We start from the raw sequence: 26,392 nt of genomic DNA, 5'->3' as shown, positions 1-26,392 counted from the left end.
GGACCCCAGGCTCCCATGAGCCGTGGCAAAAATGCCGGGACAACGCGAGGAAGATGATGACGAAATATCGGGAGCTCGAAAACAGTACAAAAGGTAATCACGGTCCATATCTCGGTCGATAATGTCGATATTAATCTAGTTGTTAAACGGTCTTTGACAAGGTCTTTGGAGAAAACATACTTATAGTGACTTTTCAAATACACTTTAGAAAAATAAAAGCTGTGTACAATGAGTCAGTAAAATCAATCATGGGGGAGCAGTGAACCTTAAGTGCCTTTACATGTATCGCATCCGACGCTATTGATCTAACTGTCTGGAGTGGATGTCCAGCTGTAATTTACTGTACATTCTCTGGTTGACAGTCATAATTATTTAGCTGAGGATACGTACAGTCGTGTCTGGAAGACATATTTGGCGGAGATCTGACACACATATTTTGGTTGGGGAGCCCAAAAGGGGATTTTGTAGTTACTCGAGAGATTAAGATATGAGTGATATCTTGCTATCCCGTGGAGTCTAACTTTACCACTTTTAGCCTTCTATGATGAGTAGTTGGTTGGTGGGGAGTTCAACAAATCGTTGACCAGATTGTGGATGTGGTCATTTTAGTCAAAATTAATGCTATAATTGTGCTATTACTAAATCTGACAATTGTTTACACGCATTTCCTTAATCTGACGGTTACAATGTGCAAATCGGGCGTCGAACTTGTGGTCGTCAGATTAAGGAAATGTACGCATTTCCTAAATAAGTGTCATATTCAGTTATAGAAAAATTATAGCATTAAATTGGACCAAAACGACCAAATCCACAATCTACTTAACGATTTTTTTAACTAACCCCCTGAAATTTAAAATGATCTATAGACGCTTTCCTGCTCGCTGGCAAAAAAATTATATAACCTTTTTTTCTTCTTATTATCTAATATTTCGGTATCGATTCCAATAGGTCTCTACGAAGCTCGAGTAACTACACATTTATCATCGCCGGCTCCCCAGCTATTACGCATAATATATTCTATCCACCCTAGTTGACAGTATTTAATATAGTTATTTAAACTAAAACGAGACTTTTACCGCCTTAAGGATGACTCACGTTAGACCGGGCCTTGTCCGGGCCGGAGCTTCCGGCGCTTACTTTTCTATGACATGACAGGTGATCACGTGATGCTTTCCATAGAAAACGAAGCGCCGAAAGCTCCGGCCCGGACACGGCCCGGACATGGCCCGGACACGGCCCGGACACGGCCCGGTCTAACGTGAGTCATCCTTTAATCTTAAAACTAGCAAACGTCTGTCAAATTTTGTCTATTTCTTAAAGATAGAAATGTTAAAATAACGTAATACTATAAGGACAAATTATTTTATTTTATTTATTATTTTTATTTATATAAGCACAAACGATTATTAACGGTTTTAATAACAAAACTTCCGTGAGACACAGACATATTAAATATATTAACGGGTCACTTAGGTATTTTAAGTTGACAAACGATTATTAACGGTTTTAATAACAAAACTTCCGTGAGACACAGACATATTAAATATATTAACGGGTCACTTAGGTATTTTAAGTTGACAAACGATTATTAACGGTTTTAATAACAAAACTTCCGTGTGACACAGACATATTAAATATATTAACGGGTCACTCACGTATTTTAAGTTGACAAACGATTATTAACGGCTTGACATTTATGCCATTAGCGTACACTTAAAATGGGAGATTAGCTTTACCTCTTCTACTACGAGTAGACAACCAAAATATTTCATTTCAATATTTCAGATTAGAATATTGAAACACTATAAGATAAACTAACGACCCGCCCTGGCTTCGCACGGGTTACGCTAAACCTAAACAAATTATGCACCTAAACCTTTCTCAAAAATTACTCTATTGATAGGTGAAAACCGCAGCGCATGAAAATCCGTGCAGTAGTTTTTAGTGTATCTCGAACATACAGATAGATGACGCGAAGGGTACTTTGTTTTATAAGATGTAGTGATATGTCCAAAGTTAGGGGGGCAAAATGCTTTGAATTTTATTATTTATTTCAATACTTTAATGATTGTTGCCGTCATTTAACCCATAACCCCATAGCGGCAACATATTTGCCATCATACTTAAGGGTAACCTCGATTCCCAATACAAACGTAGTTACGCTCTCAGTAGCTTCAGATATAGTCTTTCGATTTCAAACGGGCCCCGAACGGCTTATCCTTTGTCCATTGTTATGTAAAAAGGCGCGTGCTACCACCTGTATAAAAAAAAATCGGCCAAGTGCGAGTCGGACTCGCGCACCGAGGGTTCCGTACATTACACAATTTAAACAATGTATTTTTTATGTGAAACGTGAGTGAAAGGTAAATTGCGGTTTACGATTTATGACGTATAAAAAAAAACTAACTAGATCTCGTTCAAACCAATTTTCGGTTGAAGTTTGCATGGTAATATTGGTAATGTACATCATTATATTTTTTATTTAGTTTTATCATTCTCTTACCACTTTGGAAGTGTCTCTCGCGCAAACTATTCAGTTTAGAAAAAAATGATATTAGAAACCTTAATATCATTTTTGAAGACCTATCCATAGATACGCCACACGTATGGGTTTGATGAAAAAAAAATTTTTGAGTCAGTTCTATGTATGGGGAACCCCAAAATTTATTCTTTTTTTTTCTATTTTTGTGTGAAAATCTTAATGCGGTTTACAGAATGCATCTACTTACCAAGTTTCAACAGTATAGTTCTTATAGTTTCGGAAAAAAGTGGCTGTGACATACGGACGGACGGACAGACAGACAGACATGACGAATCTATAAGGGTTCTGTTTTTTGCCATTTGGCTACGGATCCCTAAAAATGGTTGGATCGCTTTAACCGGTTAATGAATTACGACACCATTCGAAATTCTCAGAACTCCTCAGAAATAGGTAGTTATTTGGTATTTGACATATATTGGTGTTTTCAGTCAAGTGTAATGTTCTACATTTTAAACACATACATAACGCAAAATTAACACATTGTTTGAAACGTTTACATTTCGCCTTCGCCCAGTAATACTCTCACATAGTAAATAATTAGTCCTAACGTTTGCCAAAGTCCACGCTAATAAGTAGTTAGAATTGGGTCAAAATCAAGCGAACAGCTTTAATAAACACGGTGGCTAAGCCAAAAGGTTTGAAATGAAATACATTTATTTGCTAGAATGCAGATCAAAAAAGGTACAAAAAGGGTAAATACAGTTCCAAATACATTCCGCCACATAATGGCATGCAAATTACAAAAATCTCCTTATATGATCCTGTTTTTCTAAGAGGCGTTGATATTCGTAGACGTGGAAAAAATATATGTAGTTCTTGACTATATTATCTTTAATATCATAGCTTCCGATTATGACACTTCGCTCGATACAATTAATTCCGAAAGTAACCTCTAACTCGGACTTTTAATCCAACTTTACTCGGTTATTTATTATGTGATACTATAAATTAAAAAAGAAGAAAAAACAATCTTAACTTAAATAATAATTTCATAGCTTTCAAATTTCGATATTGTAGGGTAACGTTTTTAAAATAAATAAAAATCGATAAAATTCGATCAAAATTGACACTTGGCGCGCATGACCTTTCCCGTTCTTTCTTGCGAAATGTGACAGAGACAGCGGCAAACCGACGGAACGGCCTTAATTCTAAGCTTAATTCTAGGAGCAGTTAAATATTAATTCAGTCTAAGTGTGCGTCAATTATATTAAATGTATACGAATGTCAAAGAAAGAGAAGTATAACAAATACATTCAACATGCAATGTTATCATATTATTAAAAATCAAAACAGGAAAGTAGTTAAATTTAAGTAAAGCTAGGCCAATGGATAATAATAAGAATTTAGTACTTAAATATAAAACGCAATACGTTAGATTACTCATTGACTAGAGTTAGACCAAGAAAAGTCTGCAGCGGCCATGTCACTATGCAACACTGAATTATGAATGAAATAGATAGAAGTCACTCGAACTCGCCGCCAAAACGCCGCTCCTATACTAAATTAACACGTTCATCTCAAAACGACAATGCTTAAATTACATGAACATTAACGTAATCACTACACCTTATAAAAGAAAGTCTGTGTGTATGTTCGCGACAATCTCGAAACTACTGAACGGATTTTTATAAGGTTTTCACTAAGGGGCCCACTGACTCAGTCCGCCGGACGATATCGGCCTGTCAGTTGTTCGGAACTGTCAAATTTTTGTTCTAACCACAGACCTAAAATTTATGCTTAGTTCTAACTAACAGGCCGATATTGTCCTGACTGATAGTCAGTGGGCCCCTTTAACTCCCCCGCCGCGTCTGTACGTTTGTGTGTATGTGTTGACAAATATAATACAATAGAAATATTATACCCTTTATTGCACACTTCAAAACAGAAAACTATGCAATGAATACAGCAAATCAAAAGTGCTACGACATGGGATTCTTCAAGAAGCGGGTATTTAGGGTTCTCAAGGGTCGGCAATGCACCTGTGATGTTGCTTACGTCCATGGGCGACGATGACTGCTTCCCATCAGGCGGCTCGTCTGCTCGTTTGCTGAATATCACATAAAAAAAAAAAAAAACGGGCGATGCTATCGCTGAAAAGCGATTTCTTCCAGACAACCTTTCAAAACTGACAAAATATCGATCCAGGCAAATGACTCAAAAATATGTGAACACGACTTTATTTTCTAAGGTTTAAGAGCGTACACATATTTTTGAAACTTTGGCAATGTATATATATTTATGCCCTTGACTGTAATAAATATAAAATTATATGTTAGTAAGTTACTCATTAACCCCTCCCCCTCAATCATAGAAAATCATATAAAACCACTTTAATTAACTAAGTGAAGAAACCATCTAATAATCAGGGCACCCTCCCCATTCATATTCCCCACACTTAAAGACCTTTCTACCAAACCAGTATAAGAAAAACCCAGATTACTTACAATTGTTACACAAACAGAGGTCATACTAAACTCGTTGTGGTTAGGTTAGTAATACAGTTTTTACCCCCCGTCATAAATATTCAGTAAGAGACACGCCAACTTATATAAATAAAAGATGGAAAGGACTGGTGATGCGGTTTTCTGATATTGGCTAGGTTATCTCATCTTTTGTTGTTGATTTGAATTTGAAAATCAATGATAGTATAAAGGTGAGATGGAATGAGGTTGCTGAATTATCGATTAAATTTTACATCAATCGATTTTATAGTAATAGTAAAACCAATAAAATAATGTCGCTAATTTATATGGGTCCAGCTATCCTTAAGGAAGAATTTATAAAAGCCTTGTCTTGTATACGCAATGGAAAAGCAGCTGATGATGGAATATACATTGAAATTATAAAATATGCCTAAGGCGAACCCATGATACGAGGGATTTCTGTACTAATAGGTTTAATATATGATACAGAACAGTTACCATTAGACTTCATAATTACTAAAACAGTAACTCATGAAATAAAATTATGTAAACGGATTATATCGCGTATATTTATAACACATCCCGACGTTTCGAACCCTTTACAGCGTTCATGGTGAACGGGTGACTGAGGAAAGACTGCAAAGTTAACCCGTAAACTCTTTAAAAAAAACTTTAAAATGTGAGGAACATCGAACCTTAAGCCTTATTTCAAAAGCATCAAAATTTTTTACTTAAAATTATTCAAAATCGATAACGACCAATAGCTGAAAGAAACTTAGGATCAGATTGATATGGGTTTAGGCAAAATAAAGGAACCAGAGAGGCAATATTAGCTCTTAAAATTTTAGTTGACAGGCGACTAGAGGTAAACCTAGACACACACATAGCTTTAATTGATCTCGAAAAAGCTTTCGACAACGTGGATTGAAAGAAGATGATGGGGATCCTGCGTGAAATTGGAGTTATCTACAGGGACAGGAAGATCATTTCCGAACTATATAAGAAGTTAAGAACCAGGAGACCATTATGTGGGAGAAGAAAACGGAAAAGCTAGAATCAGACAAGGAGTGCGACAGGGGTGTCCATTATCACCACCATTTAACATGTTCATAGAGCAAGCCATAAAAATATTAGTGGTTTTCAAAATTAGCCCGTAATCGAAGTTTTACCTTGTTATAGGCGCACATAAAATGGTTTGGGTATTTTTAGGTTTCCATATTTATAGAAACACGTGTATATGCACTCGAAAAGCATTTGGCGAAGTGTAGCTGATGAAAACCATAAAATGATGGCATTTTAAACTGTTTTGTGGAATCGGTGTATTTTTGTTACCTATAGATTATTCGACGTTTTCGATCTCAGTTTGATAGATAACAAAATTATAACTAGTGGCTGTAGATCTCGCGATAAGCTTCATATAAGCTTAAATGTAAAAATAGAAAATTACTTCGTTGAGTCATTATCACAGCAAACTCACAATGGTCTTAAGTGCCATATATCCCACTGGCACTAAGTCTTTTATGCCAATTTCCACTATTTTCCAAAAAACGAAACTACAGAAAAAATCTATCTATCTACCGAACCTGCTCACAAAATTTCAAGAGAATTCAATGAGAAATGCGATCTATAGAGAAAAACATCCGGATATACAATTTCAATTTCAATTTATTTATTTCCTTTAAGTACAATTTTAATTTACATCATGTTGTTCATAAGAGCAGGAAACGATTCCTCCGTACTAGTAAAAACTGTATGACGGCAGGAAGCACCACCTCTCCCGGATCACATTTAATCTTATCTAGCAGTAGGTATACACGTATTTGCGCAGTACTAGATATATATACATATATATATGTAATATTGTATAAAGATGACAAGAAAATGAAAAAATAAAACAGGTTGCAACAAGAAAAAAAAAACAAAGCAAATAGCATTGGAAATAAATACAAAAGCATTTTTGTCCAATACATTTTTGCAGGCTGGAAATAAATTTTTGCCCAAGCTGAAACGGAGACATTCAGACTTATTGTTTTGCAACCAAAACTGACATTGTTATAACACACTGTACTTATGGACAAGTCTGTGTTTGTACATAAATACCTATACTTTCCACGAGCTTCTATAGTCGGTCAAGCTCTGCATGGCATCTGCAAGGACAGTGTGGAATGTCTTCATGTGTGTTTGTAATGACACTCCCTCACTTTGTTCTGTTCAGTGCATATATAGTTAGCTTAGACAAATTCTATAACATTATTTTGATTATTTGCAATGTTATACACTTTTTCACATTCATTTAATTAAAGTTTCTGTCCAGCAGTGGGATTTGTAATATTAAAAAGATACGTATATAAGTATATAGTACTTCTCTATTTATTTTTACTTATATTCCTATACTACGTTTTCATAAAAATGTTCAATAAAGTGCATGATTATAATATATAACACATCATAACTTAATAACTATTTAATAAATTATTATATACTGCACCTTAATATAAAAATAACGAATAACACTTACCAATTTAATTATCCTATTCACAAAACACAATCACACATCATCACTACACTTTTCCAGAAAAAAAAAACAATTAGGCCATATTCCGGACGGCCAAAATTACCGCGGCCTCGGCGCTATTTTGTCACCGAAACTCGCCAGCACTACTAAAAATAACCATTACTGACACGCGCACTTTTGTCAAAAAAGGAACGTTACTTTTTAAATTTTCATGAACACTGGCCGGTTGTGAAAAATAATGTTATTTTTGAATTAAGAACGGCGGCCGGGCGCGTCCGCGAGCGGAGCTCGGAATTCGAATTTAGGTTAGAATACGCGGGTATGGCGCCACGCAGACATGCGCAGATGTTGTACAGACGGGGCAAAGATAGAGTAGAGGAGATGTTTCAAAGCTTTGTATTTTGAGCTTTCAGAAACGATGACGTCTGATGACGCCATACACGTCTGATGACGTCGTATATGAAAGTTGATACTTTGCTCACGAAATTTCTTTATGAATATTTTGTGTAAATTGATGTTAACTTTTAAATTTACTCTTTTTTGTTGTATTTAAAATAATAGTGATTAATTTAAACGGCCTTCTCACGCAAAACACTAAAGTCCTGGATCAGAACTAAGGTGTCCCGGAAAACTCTGGTATCTACCCAATCTACTCTGTGACGAACACACACAGCCCCCGGCAGACTCGTCGGCGTTTACGCGTTTCGCTGTTTACTGAAATACTCGGTGACGTGAAGTTAGCTGATACAACTTCACCTCAATGAATGTCATATTCACGAGTAAAAATGTTGTCAATGTCATTGCCTGCTGTGGATTAAGGGGCCTACTGACTATCAGACCGCCGGACGATATAGGCCTGTCAGTTGTTCGGAACTGTCAAATTTCTGTTCAAAGTTGTGTTTTGTATTTTTCGTGATTTTTTATTGTTCCGTACCTCAAAAGGAAAAAACGGAACCCTCCTATAACTTGTCAACGAGGGAGCTCAACGAGGGAGAGGAGTGTTAGGGTCGGCAACGCGCGTGTAATATCTCCGGTGTTGCAGGCGTCCATAGGCTACGGTAACTACTTACCATCAGGCGGGCCGTATGCTTGATTATTTTGTTATCCGTCCGTCCGTCTGACCATCTGTCAGCCAAACTTCTAAGTTAACGTAAAAAAAAGATACGGCCGCTTATGCCGCAAAAAAACGTATATTTCGACACTCTCAAGGGTATCAAAATTAATAGGGTACTTCCCGTTGACCTAGAACTATGAAATTTGTCAAGTAATGTCGTCTTACACTGCAAATATAGGGAAAAATTTGTAAACTATATTAGTAAAAAAATAAAATAAAAAATTAGTGAAATGTGTACGGATCTCTCGGTGGGCGAGTTTCACTCGCACCTGACCGGGTTTTTTTCTATAGAGGTTTGAGGTTTTGATTGAAGTCTGCCCTTATAAATATATGCTCTTCTTAAACATTCATTTATTGCCTTCCCGGGGACAGAAGGAACGCAGGAAGTTTCTGGTAAAACGCACAGTTGAGGACTGCCAACCATCTAAGTGGTGAAGATGTTAATATACGGGAAGGGCAAATAACACAAACCAAATCCTACCCGGGCAAAACCGCGAGCACAACTTTACTATCGTCTACAAAAAATTGCAAACATGTAATGACAATTCACAGAAAATGTAAACTAAAATTGATGACATACATAGACATAGTATATACAAGTAGTTATAGACGCACCACCGAGCGACCGGGGGTAAGAGAAAGAATATTCATATAAAATTTGGGCAGCATAGGATATTTTCTCTTTCACTCTTATAAATTTTGGTATTTCACCATCGCCTCCTACCTATGATGCAACCCGGTCGGTGATAAGCACAAAGCATGGCACTATTTTCTCTTTCCTTTTATAGGAATCGCAATAAGACTATCTTTCTCTATCAAAGAGAGTCAGGCCCTTGATGACACATGTCGTGCAAGTACCTAAAAACAAGTGGGTCTAAACTGTAAAATTATTTAAGGTTAGTATGTCTCACAACAGTTTAAATAAAGATGAAAATGATTTATTTAAAACATTTGTTAAAAACGAACTTATATACATTTTCTACATGTATTTTAGTTTTATTGAATTTTAGTTTTATTTTATAATATAACTAAATTAAAAATTAAAACTAAAATTCAATAAAACTAAAATACATGTAGAAAATGTGGCCCCTTTGTCATGGTGCCGAGGATGCTGGCAGCATTTCCCCGCTGTATTGCGATGCTAATACGTTGCGCGAGAAAGCTGCCAGCTCTTCGGTTGCCAGTGAAGTCGACTAATCTTCTGGATAGCTCTTTAAAAAGCTGTAGAGCATTAGGACCCCACGGGCCAAGGGTCTCAACCCCAAAGGGCATGAAAGTATACTCGGGGCCAAGACCCCTGTATTTGTGAAATTTAAGGTTTTCGGCCGCTTTAAATTAGATTAAAATTGATGATTCCCAATAAATGATCAACGAATCAATAAAGTATCACAATGTCATCCATTCATTATTCGTATAAAAAAATATCCAAATTGTTTTCTGTGTCATTCAAATATAAACCGTATTATTTTCAAACAGATTTCAAATTTCAATAGAGGAAAGAACAGCTGATGGTTCCTCGCTACTTTCATTTAGAAAGGTCATTGTGAATTTAATCTTAGTCGTAAAGAAATAGAGTATATTTTGGTGTGATGCGAATTCCTTTTACATTTCCAATAATATTCAAGGGCGTGGAATAATCGTAGCTTCTTATTTATGAACTAGCTTTGCTCGTAACTTCGCTCTGGTTTTTTCATTGCTTATGCTCTGAAAGAGTGTAATTGTTGTTCTAAAAAGTGTGTAGAAAATGACACGTTTCTGCACTAGAGCATTTTACTTTCCAAGTACAATTCGTTTAATTTTTTTGTGATAAACAATTGAAATTAAGGTACTAAATGCTTTTATTTCGGACAAGATATCCATATTACAACATAAACAAATCACACTGTTTTTATTCGTCTAGATTCTTCTTCATCATAACCCTCGGTCTCGATTGTAGAACAATCATGAAACTAATACTAGGAACTAAATACTAATACTAGGAAGTACATTATATCCAAAAAAATGCCATTTTTTTTTTATTGAAATTTGGTTTGAAACGGATTTGTTATACAATTTCCATTCTGAAATTTAACCCCCCATTCCATAAATAACGATACTTTTATCTAAATGGTTAATTGAAAGTACCCTCAAAAGTGTCAAAAGTGACGTTTCTTCAAACAAAAACGTCACTTTTGACACTGACATCTAATCCATATCGTATCTAGAAGTAATATTTGACGTAACTCTAAGTTCGAATCGGTTGGTACTATGTGAATTGTGTCATGTCATTTGTTTGTCTGTGATGTCCATAATATCTGTGTGTTTGTCTGTTTGTTGTAGGTTCCCAGCTTATCCTTCCACAAGTTCAAATTTAACCGAACCTCGTCTAACAAATCAAAAGTCTACACACCTTGACATTGGCAGAATCCACCTTGGTAAACTTAGCGAGGAGTAAGGCCATAAATGGGAAAAAAAATGACGTAAGTATCTCAAATATGGATCATATAAAGAATGCCAATCTCTTATGGCAGAATTGTTACAAAAGTGACCGCTTTCAGTTTTAAATAATAGTTCCTAATCTCTCCGGTGGCGCTAGTTAGGCTCTGGGACATGAGTATAATATGAACCATATAAGGCAACAAATAACCCGACCAAATTACGTAGGTTGTTTTTGGTAGTATTTCGGTGTATGGTGGCGCCGCCTAATTACTGTTTTTGATGGACACTTTTCATACATAGAGATTTGGCTCCTTTATACAGTCTCCATGATCTCAAAGTTCGAATCGGGCCGTTAGGTACCCACATCTAACCTCTACGTCAAAGTTGCTACAAAATGGAAAATTAATGCTACGAACGGGCTACGGAGCGCTACGCGAGTAGAAAAGCCATTCGATGTTGATGATTGTGATCTAAAATTTATAGTTTATATAAATATTCATTAAAAAAAACCGGCCAAGTGCGAGTCGGACTCGCGCACCGAGGGTTCCGTACTTTAGTATTTGTTGTTATAGCGGCAACATAAATACATCATCTGTAAAAATTTCAACTGTCTAGCTATCACGGTTCATGAGATACAGCCTGGTGACAGACAAACAGACGGACAGCGGAGTCTTAGTAATAGGGTCCCGTTTTTACCCTTTGAGTACGGAACCTTAAAAATGTAGGTCGTAGGTTGGTCTCCCATAGAAAATTTGCATTTCGCGCCTTTTTAATGTTCCGTACCCAAAGGGTAAAAACGGGACTCTATTACTAAGACTCCGCTGTCCGTCTGTCCGTCTGTCTGTCTGTCACCAGGCTGTGTCTCATGAACCGTGACAGCTAGACAGCTGAAATTTACACAGATGATGTATTTCTGTTGCCGCTATAACAACAAATACTAAAAATTACGGAATTACGAAATTACGGTGCGCGAGTCCGACTCGCATTTGGCCGGTTTTTTCTACTGATAATTTGAGTATACAAAATACTATCGTGTTTATCAAAACATAAGGAGTGCTAGAATAATCAATACGCCGACCTTCAATACCTTTCATATGTACCTAAACCTTCATAACTTTGTGATATAATATTTGTTTATCCCAATTTCTGAAGGTTTATTATGGAGATCTATGATTAGAAGAGGAGGGATAAATTCAACCTGTTTAATTAATGAATCGTGACATGGTGACGTGGCTTTTATGTTGTCAATGTAGGGGGGCTAACGCACTTGTAGTTACTATGTTGAAATTTTTGCACTTTTTATTGATTGATTGATTGATAATTTATTTGTCAATATGGGTTACAGAGGTCTTAAAACTATTTACAATATGTAATTACATAGGATCTCCACATTGTGCCTACAAACTGGCATACAAATTTAATTAAACTACCACGGTTATTATTCAAGAGTAGCCTTAAAAAAAACCCTTCGTGCGCGAGTCCCACTCGCACTTCGCACTTTATCATGGTTCATGAGATACAGCCTGGTTTAGTATAACATATGTAGCTAGTAATATGTAGGTATAGCTAGAATATTTTCAAATTTGGGAACAAATCAAATTATCAACGCGTTGTTTTCTCGCTACAACGTAAATCCGTAAGGAGTTCGTTTAGGAGGTGCAAGCGCGCACTGCTTGCCCTTAGAGCTGGTCAAAGACGCCTAGTCTTACTAAGATGGCATATAGTCGAGAAATTCGGACGGGCACCGCCGTGGCGGGGAGGCCTAGGGGTTCATGGCGTTAGCCGCGATAGCAAAAGACGCCGGTTCGAATCCGGCCTTCACCACTGGAGGGCTTCGTCACTTTTTCTTTAATATATGACATCTATTACAGTTTTTAATTTTCAGAGTAATTGAAATAAAAGCTAAGGCTATAAAAATCGCTGCAGAGTTATCTTGGTCTGTCTCTGGACAGTTTTTGGAAGTTTAGTGTGACTTTCAAATGAACTTATTTACAATCTTTTGTTTGTGTTATTGTAGCCAAACAATCCATATCCATACTAATATTATAAATGCGAAAGTGTGTCTGTCTGTCTGTTACCTGTTCACGCCGCTGAACCGATTTAGTTGAATTTTGGTATACAGATAGTTTGAGTCCCGAGGAAGGACATAGGATGCTTTTTATCCCAGAACTCACCCCTCACGGGAGTGAAAAGGGGGGTGGAAATTTGTATGGGGAATCAATAACCGCTGAACCGATTTAGATAAAACTTGGTATGGGGATAGTTTGAGCTGTGGAGAAGGACATATTTTTTATCATAAACCATCCCTTAAGGGTGTAAAAGATGGGGTGGAAATTTATAGTGGACCAATTTGGGGGTGAATTGGGGGTGAAACAGATTTGTTTAAAAATTAAGGTACCCAAATTACTAATTCCACGCAGACGAAGTCGCTGGCAAAAGCTAGTGCGTTTATAATTTAATAACAAAGAGCGTCAGAGCGTTTTTACGACGTTTACGTTGCGGTCGGTGACGTCATTAACATGGCGTAAACACGGCTATCTCGTTCGAAGGACGTATCAATTGTTTTAGCAAGTTCGACCTCCCCTTATAGGGGGCGTGCATGATTAACTAGCGTAGAAAGAATGAATGGGCCCTGGAGGGAAAGTACCTCAAAACCTTAAGTTAGCTAATTTTGCTTAAAGGAAACATTCTTTTATTTTTGAAAATAAACAAAACTGTATTCAAAGTTTTTTTTTTTTTGCTTGTCTAAAAATATTCTTAAATACTAAATATTCGATTTTATGTATATTTTGTAAGACAGACGAGTGTAAGTCCTAATGTTTCTTAAAGAAATGTTATCATTAACTGTATCGAATAGTAAAATAAAATAGCGTGCTTTTATTTTTATTGTGTAGTCGCTATCGATTCGATCCCCGGGTGAAACAAGCGAATTTCGAAAAATCTTTGAATGCAGTTTTGTTAATTTCAAAAATAAAATAATGTTTCCTTTAAGCAAAATGACCTAACTTAAGGTTTCAAGGCACTTTCCCATCAGGGCCCATTCATTCTTTCCACACCGTATAAGGTATCACATCACCGCCAACTTTTATTATTATTATTAAGCCATTTCGTTTCCCATCTCAGGTTATTTGCTTTACTGTTTATTTGTTTCATTATCATTTTTTTGGATAGGAAACCCTGTCTGGGTATAGGCCTCCTCCAGTTTTATCCAGTTTTCTCTGTCTTTTGCTTGGTTTATCCACTCTTTTCCAGCTGTAGCTATGATGTCATCGCTCCATCGCTTAGCAGGTCGTGCTTGTCGTCTTTTTCCACTGGGACCTTTCCATCTAGTTACTTCTGCTGTCCATCGCTTATCGTTGTAGCGTGCTACATGGCCAGCCCATCGCCATTTTAAGCGTAGACAGTAGTGTAGGGCGTCAATTAATTTTGTCTTCTTCCGTATGGATTCGCTTCTTATTTTGTGAATTTTCCTTATTTTTAGAAGGCTTCTCTCCATCGCTTTCTGGCAGTTCACTAGTTTTGTTTTTATACTGTTGTTGTAGGTCAACGTTTGACAGCCATACGTAAGGGTCGGTAGAATACATGTATCCATTACTGTTTTTTTTTGGGTGGAGCGGATAGTCACCTTTTGTTATTTCTTTCAGGGACCAGTATTTTTTCCAGCTCATCTTTATTCGGCGGTCTACCTCTTCTTTTTCGTTATCTTTTTGGAAGGATATTTCTTTTCCTAAATATATGTATTTATTTACGTATTCTAGTGTCTCCCCTTCGAGTTTTATTATATATGTGGAGCTGTTGGTCATTAGCTTTGTTTTGTCTTTGTTCATTGAAAGACCTACTTTTTTGCTTTGGTCACTTAGTTGATTTATCATTTTTTCCAGATTTTTGCTGCTTTCTGCGAAGAGGACTATGTCGTCTGCGAATCTGAGGTGACTTAGATAGCGGTTGCCGATAATGATGCCTTCGTTTTCCCATTGCAGTTCCTCAAAAATGTTTTGCAGCACTGCTATGAAGATCTTGGGGGACAGAGGATCCCCTTGTCTCACTCCTCGTAGTATTGGTATTCCCGGTCCTCGTTTCTCTAATTTCACACAGCTGGTACTATTGTCGTATATGTTTTTCAGGATGTTGAAGTACTTTTCATGGACTTGACATTTTTTCAGTGCCTCCCAGATCGCGTCATGTGATATTGTGTCGAATGCTTTGGCGTAATCGACGAACGCTAAATATAATGGTCTGTTAAATTCTTTGTATTTTTCCATAGTTTGTTGCATAACATGAATATGGTCCGTTGTTGAAAAACCAGACCGGAACCCCGCTTGTTCTATTGGTTGAAGATTTTCAATCTTGGTACTAATTCTGCTAAGTATTATGGAGGTGAACAACTTATAAGTACTGGGGAGTAGGCTGATTGGCCGGTAATTTCCGACGTTTGTTGGGTCACCTTTTTTGTACAGTAGGATTATATCTGATTTCTTCCATTGTTCAGGTGCTTGTCCGGTGTTTATAGTTTTGTTGAATAAGCAGGATAGTGGATGTGCTAACAGAGTAACTCCAAATTTTAAAGCCTCATTGGGTATACAGTCTGGCCCTGGGCTTTTTTCTAGTTTCAGTTTCTTTATATGCTTTGCTACCTCCATCGCATCTATATCTGCGGGTTCATCTTCGATGTTGCTGCGTTTGTCATAATTTGTACCGTTGTAAGTTCCAGCGTTGTTTTTATATAGCTCTTTGTAAAACTCAGTGACACAATCTATAATGTCTTTCCTCGTGTTTTTTCCTGTTGTTGTTTTTAAATTTTGTATCCAGTTTTTATGTGTATTGAGTTGTTTATGTGCCCTTTTTGTGCTCCTGTATTGTTGTAGGTTAGCTTCTATGATCTGTTTTCTGTAATTCGAGTAGTCCTGTTTGATAGCCTTATTAGTTTGTTTGAATAGCCTTTTTAATTCTTCTCTCATTTCTTTTGTTTTTTGTTTTGTTTTTGAGAGTTCTGTGCGTCTAGCCATTAATTCTAGCGTTGGTTTTGTTAGTATTTTGTTTACATTCCTTTGTTTTTCTTCTTTTTGTTGCTTTGTCATACTTTTCTTAACTATGTATTCTATTTTATTATACAAGGTCTGGACGCTCTCGTCTTCGTGTAGTGTTTCTAGATCTTTTTTGTGGTTTTCTAAATTTTTTGTATATAATGTTGCTTCTTCTTCTGTTCTAAGTGCATTTGAGCATGGTTTGAATGCCTGTCTGCTTTTTTTGATGTTTTGTAGGAGATAAGTGGCTCTAACCAACCTGTGATCAGAGCTAAATCCTAAACCATGTAATACTTCCATCTTCCTTATTTTTTTTTGGCTGGTTAGACAATATAAAATCCACTTCGTTCTTTATTTTTCCGTTTGGTGAGATCCAGGTCCATTTGCGATTATGTCTCATTTTAAAATGTGTATTCATAATTGATAGTTTGTTTTCAAAGGCAAATTCTATTAGGTTTTCTCCTCGTGAGTTTCTTTTCCCATAGCCAAATTTCCCTAGAATCTTATCTTCGTTTGCTTTAGACAGGCCTACTTTGGCATTGAAGTCTCCTATAACTAGAACGCTGTCTCCTGCCATGGTTTGAGCTTCTTGTAAGGTCTTGTAGAATTTATCAATTTCTTCCTTAGACGCTTTTTCTGTTGGTGCGTATACTTGAATTATTGAAAGAATATTTCCATTGAACTCCAACTGAAGTAGCGCAACTCTTTCTGACAAGCCTGAGAAATTTAATATGTTGTTTTTGTACTCTTTTTTTATCAGAAAACCCACTCCGTGTAGGCCCAGCGTTTCTCCTTTAAAGCAAAATATAAAATCTTCATGCTCTTCTATGTTGCATCCCATTCGCCTGACTTCGGCTAAGCCTAATATATCGATTTTTATTTTTTCTAGCGAATGCATGAGTTCTATGTACCTTCTTGTAGATGCTAAGGATCTTACATTTAATGTTCCGATTAATAAAGGTTTTTAGTTTAAGTCTCTATTTCTTACTGGAGGGTTTTGGTCATTTTCCCCCACGGGGACCAGCCGGCTTGGGGGAGGTTGTTTATGTTGTTTCAGATTGTGATTTGTTGGTGCTTGTTTTGATTTTGATTGTGATTTCCGGTTTTTGTTGTTTCTATTTAGTTTTTTGAAGGTGCTTCAGGTGTGGGTTCGGCCATTGGTCTTGCTTGGTTTCATGGTATTCCTGTTCATCCTTTTGGCCTCCTCCCTTACTTCTGATTGCCCAGGTTTGTCCTGATTTTGTGGTGAAACAGTACTATCATGCTTCCTTTTTCCACGAACATTTCTAGGTGTGTCTGATATAATCAATTTGTCAAAGCGAATGTAAGCATGCTTTCCCTTTTTTATCTCTTCCTGTTGTTGTGCTCTGAGTTCTTTCCTTTTATTCAATATGTCTTTAGGGTAGTCTTCGCTGACGTAAACATTTCTTGGTAGAAGCTTCTTGTTCTTCAATAGTTCAAATTTTCTCCATGTAAGGGTTACAGAAATAAGGACAGGTCTATGTTTATCTTTGACAGGCTTCCCTAGTCTACGGACATTGCTAACTTCCCATTTGTCCCATTTCTCTATGTTTGTTTTCTCATATGCAGTATTAAAGGTTTGCAAGACATTCTCCAGAAGTTGCGTGTGGTTGCTCTCAGATTCTTCTATCCCATATATTATTATATTGTTTTTCTTTTGCTCAGATTCCATGTACTGTATTTTCGTTTTCAGAGTGACAACCTCTTTTTTCAGCTCTTGATTTTCCACCAAAAGTGGTTTCAATTTCTCATCTATAGTGGCAGAGATATTTTCAGTGATAGTCTTTGTGATGCTTTCTGTCTGTTTTTTAAACTGCTGTTCCAGTTTCGCCATGATAGTGTCAATAATTTGGTTTTCCATTATTCCTTCTTATCTTAGTAAAAATAAGTTAGAGAATTTTATAAACTCTCGTCAAGTCGTAACGGAGAATGAATTATTAAGAGCTACCATTTTAGTGACTTCTTCAATCGAATATTCATTTTAAACATTCATAGGCAAGTCGGAGCTAGCTTGTAATTCCCCATCCTGATGACCTTTACTCAACTGTCTAAAGTAGGTAAATCCGTGGTAATAGTTCTATGGACGATTTTTTTATCCAGAACAACGCATGTATACCTAAATGTGTATCTAATGTAATATTTTCAAAATTGTATCCAATTTGTTGTAAAGTCTGTAAAGGCCTTTATTAATTGCCGATCGTGTAGTACGGGCATGATTCAATAGGGAATATTACGCGAAACTGCGTAGGGGGCGCCACAGCGCCACTACCACAATCTGAAACTATCGTGAAACAAGAAAATTTCTTTAGCTAACATCTCTGTCACTTGCATATTCGAGCGATAAGGAGGCAGATAGCGTAATTTCGAATTCGCGTTTCGCGGTAGGTCCTCTGTAAACAAACCGCCTTGGTGCATCAATGTCATATTTTATTATCTCTGAAAACTTGTTAAAAACCTGTTAAATCGTACAGTATGTATAAGTTACTCCATGGTTTACTAAAAAGGCTAGTGCTGCACTCTGGTGGCAGAACACTGCAGTAATATCCCCTATTATCTTTGGTTGGGGCTTTATAGAATAAACCTCTACATGGTTGGGGCTTTATAGAATAAACCTCTACTACTGTCACCAGAACCGCGCCATCTACGAACACTTACGCAAACTAAATAGCTTTAGTTTACTTTTCACCCGTGGGTCGCCCCACGTTCGAGTATTCATGAAACTACGGGTATTTGTGCGCTAAGTTTGAATTCACCCGGCGAAAGATGTCGCCACCTGTGTCGTGTCGTGAAGCACGACTTCAAGTAGGTATGTATGGATGGTATAGAAAGGATGCCAATCTCTTATGGCAGAATTGTTGCAAAAGTGACCGCTTTCAGCTTTAAATAATAGTTCCTAATCTCTCCAGTGGCGCTAGTTAGGCTCTGGGACATGAGTATAACATGAACCAACAAATAACCCGACCAAATTACGTAGGTTGTTTTTGGTAGTATTTCGGTGTATGGTGGCGCCGCCTAATTACTGTTTTTTGATGGACACTTTTCATACATAGAGATTTGGCTCCTTTATATAGTCTCCATGTAGGTATGGAGTCGCGCGCGTCAGTTAATTTAATTCATTTAATTTATTTAATTCAGTTATACTTTAACTCAGTTATTCAGTTATTCTCAGTTATTCTAATCTTCTCTTGTTATAACTATAATGTTTAAAATGTTTAGAGTAAAATACTAATGCATGCTGTGTTCTAATAACAAAACTTCCGTGAGACACAGACATATTATATATTAATAACGGGTCACTCACGTGTTTTAAGTCGAAAACGCTCGACATGTTTCACTCCGTACCGCTCCTCGGTACGGAGTGAAACATGTCGTCATCAGGAGCTTGCAGTGACGGTGACGATAACATGTCGAGCGTTTTCGACTTAAAACACGTGAGTGACCCGTTATTAATATATTTAACATGCTGTGTTCGTCTGTAATTGGTGGAGCAATCATAATTTAATAGTATGCAAGTGTGTTAGTCTATAAGTTGTTTGTTGCCACCTTAATAAAAAATAAAATAAAAATAATATGCACGTTGCCGAAAGTTTCCAATAAAAAATAAAAAGTCACAGGAAACAAAAGAAACATTCTGGGAATGAAAAATATCAGTGGCCATACACAAATATGAGAAGTTTTCATGTGGAAATTTAGTAGTTGTTATAGTACACTGTACACTATATGTACAATTGTACATCAAAATCAGATTCAAGTTTCTGTGTTATTTTGTCTTTATTGTAATTGGTTAATATTTTAAGACATTCACTGCAACGTTTTCGTAACCGATCCCAGCGTTTTCCCGCTTTGTAGAGGAGATCGACTACGAACAGAAAACCCGCCAAGCGGGTTCCCGGCACTCAATGTGTTTTTTTTTATACCACGTCGGTGGCAATCAAGCGATGGTAAGTAGTTACCGTAGCCTATGGACGCCTGCAACACCGGAGATATTACACGCGCGTTGCCGACCCTTTAAAAACCTGTACACTCCTTTTTTGAAGAACCCCATACTGTAGCCCCTCGGGAAAACCTCGGCATAGCTCATTCCACATCCGTTTATATAACAGATATCAAAAAACTAAACAACCATACCACAAACCACTACAGATAACTATAATTTAACTTATAGGCCAGCGGCGCCCGTACTCCTAGCGAGGACCGATTGACTCTCATCTAATTCTAATAGGGAATATTACGCAAAACTCTGCGTAGAGGGTTCACTAGCAGTGCTAGTGAACCTGGCCCTGTGATTGTGCTAGTCTAGCACAATCACAGGGCCTACCGCGAAACACGAAAATGGAAAGTTCAGTTTCTGCCTCTATCACTCTTGCCTATTCGATCGATAGAAAGGCAGATAACGAAATTTCTATTTTCGCGTTTCGCGGTAGGCTACCTGTAAACAAACCGCTATGGATGGTATAGAAAGGATGCCAATCTCTTATGGCAGAATTGTTGCAAAAGTGACCGCTTTCAGCTTTAAATAATAGTTCCTAATCTCCCGGTGGCGCTAGTTAGGCTCTGGGACATGAGTATAACATGAACCATATATATAAAAAAAAAAAAAAAAAAAAAAAAAAAAAAAAAAAAAAAAAAAAAAGTTTTATTTCATTCAAAAACTTTACAAATATTATAGTGGCTGGTGTCTCCTTTTAAGTTATTTACAATATAAGGCAACAAATAACCCGACCAAATTACGTAGGTTGTTTTTGGTAGTATTTCGGTGTATGGTGGCGCCACCTAATTACTGTTTTTTGATGGACACTTTTCGTACATAGAGATTTGGCTCCTTTATATAGTCTCCATGCAAACCGCCTTGAAGCATCAATGTCATAGTGAAAACTTGCCAAAAAACTGCTTAAGGCCTAGTATGTATAAGTTACACTATGGTTTAGTGTGTGCACTAGTGCTGCACTCTGACGGCAGAACATTACAGTAATACTTACTTTTTTTTTGGTTTTTTGCAATAATATAACTCGTTTCTTCTCAAAGCCACTAGACCAGCGGGTCCTAACCTGGGGGTAATTACCCCCGCAGGGGTAAAACTGGCATTTTACGGGGGTAAAACTGGTATTTTACGGGGTTCAAAATCAAAGATAACAAAGACCTATCTGTAAGAAAGAATATTAATTATTATGGAGGAGGGGTAAAATCGAGTTCCCTAGTTAGTCAAAGGGGTCACAGTACTAAAAAGGTTAGGAATCACTGCACTAGACAATTGTGATTCGTTTAAATTAAACCTACTTTGTGAAAAAGTCAATGCCCTTTTCTACCTAGCCCAGAACGACTTCAACTTAAATCGGCCATTAATTCTAAAATAGGCCAAGAATGTACTATGAAAATTCTTAAAAATTCAGCTTACCAAGCAGAAAACCCGCGCAAACTTATCATGCAGTTGAAAAGTTCTCTACCGTCGCGTTTTTCGAGTAAGTTAGTACTGGGCTTGCTTAGTTTCGCTGTTGGCCACTTGCAAATGTAAATTTGTCAGGTACAAAAGAAGTGATTTGCGATGCAGTGCAATTCTGCATTTTTATGGGAAATTCCTTGAGAATTTCTGTTAAATGTACCTACCTACGTGTTAATTATATGTTTATTTAAAGTACTAAAACTGTCTATAAGTCTCTTTCTTAATACAGTTAAGGAATGTACCTAATTGGCTCTCGTAATTATTATTTCGTGACAAATATGCAGGGACCGGCCCGCTATCCCTTATCGGGGTTTTATAAGGGTATTGCATAAGGCTTAACTCACCATACCCTTTGCCAGACGAAACCCTTTGTTTTGGTTTTAAAAACCCTCATATAAAGCTACCACATTTGAGTAATCGGTAGCCCAAATACCCTTACAAAACCCTTATCATCCGCTCACCAACACCTTGCATATTGCTTATAAGGGTTAGCCTTATAAAGGGCTCCCCTTTTAGCATATAAGCGTGCTAATTTAAGTCGTCTACCTTGTTCATAAAGCACACATTACTTCGAATCCGAGCGATCGTCGGCGGCGACAGCGGCGTTCTTTGACTAGGCACGTATTTTCTTTCCTTTTCATACACTACCGTAGATATATACTAATCCTGTCTCTTTCACGCAAAGGGAAACCTTTATAAAAAGCGCTTAAAGATAAGGGTAACCCTTATTAAGAGCTAGCCTTATTTTTGGTTAGCTTTTCGGTAAGGGTTAGTCAAAGGTAAGGGTATGAATGGGCTTACAGTTCAAAAGGGAAAGTCTTTCAATGTGTTAGCCGTGTTTAAGTGTCGCCCATTGAAAGGGTTTTATCGCGGAAAGGGTTGTCCGGTCCCTGCAAATATGATCTAAACAAGTCATCTTTCTTATGTCTATTACTGAATTTTTATTATTTAGGTACTTAAATTAGGATTATTTGTTCAAAAAAGGCACATCCATCAGTATTATAAATATAGATTAACGATCTATTGCTATAAAGTATTTTTTAAACTGGAAGGGTACGATGATAGATGTCAATTCAATACAATTTTGCGACAATTAGGCATTTTTAGGTTACAAATTGTATGGAGATGACATCTGTCATCGCACCCATCCAGTTTGAAAAATACTATAGTATGTACTTACCGCAATCAAACTACAAATAGGTGGGTACACCAAACAAATTACCAATCTTTATTTAATTACCAATTAATATTACATATTTATTTTCAAATACTTCTTCATCTGTTTTCCAACAAAAAAGTGTACTTACCGATTAATATATTCATATTCATTTTCATATTCATATTCATATTCATCATCATTAACTTAAGAGTTATTCTCTTGTCGGTGGAGTATCTTCCAGCTTTCCCTATCCCGAGCCAGCTCTTTGACTTCTTGATACGACACGACCCCTACTTTTTCTTTCACTTGATCTAAAAAGCTGCGTCTGGGTTTTCCTCTACCCCGCTTCCTTCCTATCCGCCCCTCCAGGATAGTTTTAAAGAAGTAGTCGTGTCGTATTAAGTGTCCAATCATTTTCCCGCGTCTATTCGCAATAGTGTTCAGAATAGCTCTTCTTTCACTCACTCTTCTTAGCACCTCCTCATTCGTTATCCTGTCTCTCCAACTAATGCCTTCCATTCGCCTCCAGCACCACATTTCAAATGCTTCCATTCTCTTTCTATCTCTTAGGGTCATTGTCCACGTTTCACTTCCATAAAGGGCTATACTCCAGATGTACACCTTAATCAGTAGCTTCTTGCTTTTGCATGATAAACGGGATTTCAATAATTGTTTCTTGTGGTTTAAAGCTTTTTTTGCCATAGCAATCCTTGAAACGATGTCTGGTGTGCACCTGGAGTCCCTGGTAATTAAGCTACCTAAATATTTGAAACTATCAACCTGCTGAATTGGGATGTTGTTGAGAACTATTGGAGGATGATTAGTTTTGCGTTTTGAAGTTGTAAGGGTCTTAGTTTTCTTTATGTTTATATTCATATTCATATTCATATTCATATTCATATTCATATTCATATTCATATTCATATTCATGTTCATATTCATATTCATATTCATATTTATTTATTTTGTATCAATCATACATAGTCAGTGTTACAATGTTACAAATACTGTCACATGTTCTATTTTTAATCTATGATTGATTCACTTTACTAAATTGTCAACTAATTAAATCAAGATTATATATAAAAATATTTAAAATATCATTCAGAACTCAACTGGCAGGTAAGAAAAAATTCTCTTTTTTTTCGAATTCCAATTTTAAAACGCCATTAGAGCCTCAGAGGCTGCTAATGGCAGGAAACTGGCATCCTTCTAAGACAGATCTGAGATGTCGCATGGGATATGACGTCATGGATCGTTACCAACACCATAGGTGACGTCACACGTCCTTCTATAACCCATGGTGGATGCACCTAACTATATTCGCTAGCCATGATATCAAATTTGAAAAACATAAAATATATCTACAGTATTACTACTAAACTAAATCATAATTCTAAATACAATTACAATGTCAATTATTAAATTAAATGAATAAATTACAAAACAAAAAAAAACAACATAAAAGCACAATAACAACTAATCAAATAACCCACCCCGAGTTATTCCAGGCGCAAAAGTTCCCAACACGCTCGCTGCGTTTCCGCGTTGAACCGCAATAGATAACCTTTGCACCAGGAACGACCCGGAGCGGGGATCCAGACCCCTCTCACGCAAGCGACTCCCGAGCTCCCTAAAGAAGGCCCGTGCCTCCGAGCACCAACACCCAGTGGTCTCCACCGCGAGTGGAACCAACAAATAATTACCCAAGCACGCATACTTTTCCCGTTTTCTAAGAGCGGCTATCTCAGCAGCAGCCCCCGCTAAACCTATTGTGCGACTTATGTGCGAAGCAGCAAAAGTGCTGACGCATGTAGCGTCCCAAAGCACAAGCATTTGAAAAATACTATAGTATGTACATGTACTGTACTGTCCAAGGTCCTAGGCCTAAGAAGCGCTGGCTGAACGTTATGATAGCAGCGGACATGCAAGAGAACAATCTCAAACTTGAGGATGCCGAAGACCGGGCAAAGTGGAAAACGCTAGGCCGGGAAAACGGTTAAACTACAAATAGACATCAAACAATCAATCTTTCTAATTTTAAACTACAAATAAAATGTCTTATTGGTGGTGCTTTGATAATGACCTTCTAAACAATTCTGTTTTCTGTTAATGTGAAAATAATTGTCAAAGCTATATTTAAACCGCCCTTAAAAGGTAATAATTATACTTTGATTCATACTTTGTTTTTCCAGTAAATATCACAGATCGTGGGATCTGTTTTTATTTATTTACTCACTTAGATACTTAGAATAATTCAATTCACAGAATAATTTATAGTATAGGTAATGTCCGTCAAAGCTAACTCTACAGACTTGGCAACGACAAAGAGAAGAAATGCGACTGAAATGTTATATTTTCATACAAATTTTAAGTCTTTAGCGTTATGTCCACCACTTGCGAAGTCGGCGCAGAGTTTTGAGTAAATATATACCATACTTTGCTTTAGATTTTTTTAAAGCGGGTCACTCACGTATTATTAAGTAGAATAGCTCGACATGTTTCGGTCCAATTTACGAGTACCGTCTTCACGACTATTCGACTATTCGAGGAGCTATTCGACTTAATAATACGTGAGTGGTCACTCTTTAAAATAATCTAATATGTTTGAGTCTCACGGGAGTTCTATATAAGTACTTTGCTTTTTTTATGTTATATATTTTTGGTAGCCTCCTAGACTATTGCAGTGGCTTGGAAAACGGAGCCGCTGCATTGCGCCAAACAAATGGCCGGGTTTGTACGACTTGCCGATAAACAGACAGCGTAAAATATAAACCAAAGTAACCGATGTAGCCCTCCGAATCGCTATACTTAAGAGTCCCCGGCAAGCTCGGCCGAATTGCACCTTCCCATACAAACGTAGTTCCGCTCTCATTTTAAAACTACGTGTTGGATTGTAATGAAACTTTGCACAGAAAATGACATGAGGTATATCTAGGTCTGAAATTAGTTTATATAGCTTCAGTTTATAAAACAAAATAGAGCAAATACAAGTTTTGTATGAAAAACTTAAATTCGCTATATTTTTTACTATGGTATCTATGGTATGGTATGGTATATGGTATTGATTGAAAGAGTAGTGAAAGAAACCGATGAGAAAGTATGGGATGCACAAGCGGGATTCCGAAAGGGTATGGGATGTACGGATCAAGTCTTTTCCTTGCGATGCATAGCCGAAAAGCATTTGGCTAAAGGTCAGAAGGTCTATTGCGCTTTCGTGGATTTGGAAAAGGCTTATGACAGAGTGGTGAGGAATGAACTTTGGTCGGTACTGTCGGTGTATGGATTGAGCGGCCGTCTCATTCAGGCACTGAAATCGCTCTATGAGGATTCCAGTGCTTGTGTGAGAGTAAACGGGTCGTACACTGAGTGGTTTAGCATCGAAAAGGGTGTTAGGCAGGGATGTGTAGCGTCACCGTGGCTGTTTAATCTGTTCATGGACAGTAGTTTGCATGATTTGAGAAATGATGAATGTGGGCTGAGAATGAGTGGGTTACCCGTCAAATGTCTTCTTTACGCTGATGACCTGGTATTGCTAGCGTCATCGGGTGAAGAGTTGCAGGAGATGGTAACTAGAATGCTTGGATCTTTTGAAAGGAAAGGAATGAAAATTAATGTAAGTAAGACGAAAGTAATGGTATTTGAAAAGGAAGAATATATGACAAACTGTGAAATTTTGATTGGTCAAGAAAGAGTAGAACAAGTGAAAGAGTTTGTGTATCTGGGAACCTTATTC

At 37.1% G+C, this 26,392-nt stretch overlaps 1 protein-coding gene across 4 annotated transcripts in view; it reads right to left on the bottom strand.

Annotated features, from left to right (window-relative positions):
* The window catches only part of LOC134751533 (voltage-dependent calcium channel type D subunit alpha-1-like), an 88,487-nt gene extending 80,662 nt beyond the window's left edge, over positions 1-7,825 (bottom strand). For all 4 annotated transcript variants that reach the window (XM_063686972.1, XM_063686973.1, XM_063686974.1 and 1 more), the window contains exon 1: positions 7,484-7,825. The gene's annotated coding sequence lies outside the window, so the exon portion shown is untranslated. The remainder of the gene's footprint in view (positions 1-7,483) is intronic.
* Between the last annotated feature and the right edge of the window lie 18,567 nt (positions 7,826-26,392).

The sequence above is a fragment of the Cydia strobilella genome, chromosome 22 (genome assembly GCF_947568885.1).
Source record: "Cydia strobilella chromosome 22, ilCydStro3.1, whole genome shotgun sequence".
NCBI lineage: Eukaryota > Metazoa > Arthropoda > Insecta > Lepidoptera > Tortricidae > Cydia > Cydia strobilella.
This window is presented reverse-complemented; position numbering and strand designations above follow the sequence as displayed.